Source organism: Numida meleagris, chromosome 1 (genome assembly GCF_002078875.1).
Source record: "Numida meleagris isolate 19003 breed g44 Domestic line chromosome 1, NumMel1.0, whole genome shotgun sequence".
NCBI classification, from domain to species: Eukaryota; Metazoa; Chordata; class Aves; order Galliformes; family Numididae; genus Numida; species Numida meleagris.
In genome coordinates, this window is record NC_034409.1 from 35,351,339 (window position 1) to 35,353,974 (window position 2,636).

Sequence of the window (2,636 nt, forward strand, 5' to 3'; positions counted from 1 at the left end):
CTGAAATGTTGTGCACACCCGGTTGGCTTGGGGCTGCCACGGAAGGAGAGATTCAGTTTCTAGAGAGTGCAAGCCATCAGCCCAGCTGTGCTCAGCCTTTTGCAGCTGTGTGCGTTGGAAAGCAAACAGTGTATCAAACAGTGTATCCAGCTAGAAACTGCAGCTGGCAAAAGGCTGAATGAAAGAAACGCTACAGTGAATATTTAAGTCTAAAAATCCACATGGAGATTGTTGCAGATAATGATTTTGCTTTCTGGAAGTGGCTTCTCCTGAGTTTGCTTCACTTCATAGCCTGCCTCCATTAGCCAAAATTACTGGGATATGGACAGCAAGAGGTAGCTGTGTTGTTTGGGACAAAGCTGACTAGAAATGAAAAGATGAGTGGGAGAACTGCAGATTTTATTTCCAAGTGTTTTCACGATAAGCAGAGACTTTCGGATAAAAAACAAAACACAAACACTTGACATTTTGGGCTATTCTTTTTCAATAGCCTTCAAAATATTTCTGCTAAACAGATTCCCAGAGCTGTGTCCAGATCTCCTTTGGTTGTATTAGCAAAGGCTTTAAAGAAGAACAGACCAGTTCTTACTTAATTGTGTTTTAATAGTGATCTCTTTTTAAAACTGTTTCAAAAGCTGATTTGTTTGTGGTAAAGAGAGCCACTTGCTCTGTTTCCATCCAGAGAATGGCAGCATGATGCGAAAAAGCATGAAAACAGAATATTGTATTCCAGGACAAAGTATCCATTAGCAAGGCATGGGAGTCACTAGTTTTTCCTTCAGAAGCAAAAACAAATACATCAGTAGAACAGGGATGTGAAACCAATCTCTGTGCACTGCGGATGCCCCAACATACGTTGCACAGGCTCTGTGATGCTGCCCCACGCGTCTTCACTGTCCAAGTCCACCTGCCCTTCTGTGGCTGGAGGCTGCTGGAAGGCACTGGGAGATGACTGCCATGAGCACAGCAAGCAGGTTTCCAGCCCATATGAAAGAAGGGCTCAATTTCAATTGCCTTATCCAGTGGTGCAGGTAGAAAGTTTAGCTTTGCTGGCAGTTTAGCTTTGTGTATGGAGGGAGCCAGGTGGGAGGAACATGTAGTCTCCAAGTGACTATATGACCTTAAGCTTCCTGCAGGTGTTCAGAAGATTTTCCTCAAGGTTTATCCCCTGCAAAAACATCCAAATAATTTCAAGGACTCTTCGCACAAGACTCTACATGTTAGTGCTCATTCTCACAGCAAGGAAAATCCCACTTCAAAATTCCTGGGGTTCAAATTGTCCTATAATGATATTCAATTTCTTCCCCTTAGACCAAACAGATTTTTGCTGCTTTCAGAAGAAAGCCTCCAACCTGTGATTAAATGGCTAGCTTGGGACAGGCTGTGTCTTTATTGAAAGCTGCCATACCTGAGAGTTTGTGCCCTCAAAATCCTTCAATGAAAGGACAACTCTACCATAGAGTAAGGAAAAGGAAATGACATTATTCCAGGAAAACCAAGTTCACAATATCTTAAGGACTGGTCCAACACCACACTCAGTTGTTTATGTAATGCAAACAATGAGGTGGTGACTTCAGAGCAGTGCATTTCTGTGCTTGCGAATCTTGGGAGTGTTTACCAGCAGCTGCAATGCTATCCACCAAATCTGCAAGAGCATTTTGTCCATGAAGGAACCAACCCTTCTGTATGTGCAAGTCTGTACCTTCCTTGCACAGGGATCTGTGCACTGCTTTTCTCAAAGGGCCTCATAGAGGCATGAGGTTTGTGGGTGACAGTTGGTGGGACCCCATGTACTGTTACCCTTCACTATCTATATCTGTTTTTGCATTGAGCTCATATTTAACCACCTCCTGAATCAGTTGCTGCACTGTCACCTTCAGATCCTCTTAGCCTGACTAAAATAATATGAACATGCTATACCAATAGTCTCCTTTTTCTGTTCCCTTTTGATCCTAGACTCTGATTCACACTTAGCTAGTTCTTAATTTAAGGTTTATTCAGCTACCACCTAGAAATTGCCTCCTGCCTGCAATACAGTTTTTCTAATCTGCCTGTCACTTCCTGAGCCAATCTTCAACAAATTACTCAATTTTTATTCTTGTAGCTAGTGGATAGAGTGCCAATTTAAGTTGCTTTTACCCATTTTTTGTGTGAAATGGACAGCTTGTGTAGCCTGTGGAAAACAATTTTAATAGGCTTGTGCCACACTTTTAAAAACATATCAAAATGTACTTTTAAAACTGAACCAAATGAAGATTAACCTTCTGGTTAAAGTAATAACTTACCTTTGTTGCAATGCAGTTACACTGAATCATCTCTCAAAACACAGATTAAAAAGTGTGTTCTGGTCCTTAAGCCTCACTTGTGTTCAGATTTTTGCATATGGCAAGAGGAAGCAGTTATTACATCCAATAAATGTCATGTCTGTGGCTTGGTGCAGAAGAGCACTATGTTTATAGAACTTCCCTAGAGAGCAGAATAAAATAGGCAAAAATCTCATATTGCTTTCTTTTTTCATTCAGTTACATCATGGGTATTTATACAAATGCCCTAAGCTTATCTCACATTCTCTTTTATTAAAGACACTTTTGAGCTCACCCTAATAAATGTTTGTTTGCTCTTCTTTGGAAGCAAAA

The 2,636-nt window shown here is 41.0% G+C and overlaps 1 long non-coding RNA gene across 1 annotated transcript; it reads right to left on the reverse strand.

Annotated features, from left to right (window-relative positions):
* LOC110392774 lies at positions 379–2,420 on the reverse strand. The gene is made up of 2 exons (XR_002434616.1): positions 2,286–2,420; positions 379–1,168 (listed from the first exon to the last, which is right to left on the reverse strand). It is a non-coding gene; the product is annotated as an uncharacterized LOC110392774 (long non-coding RNA).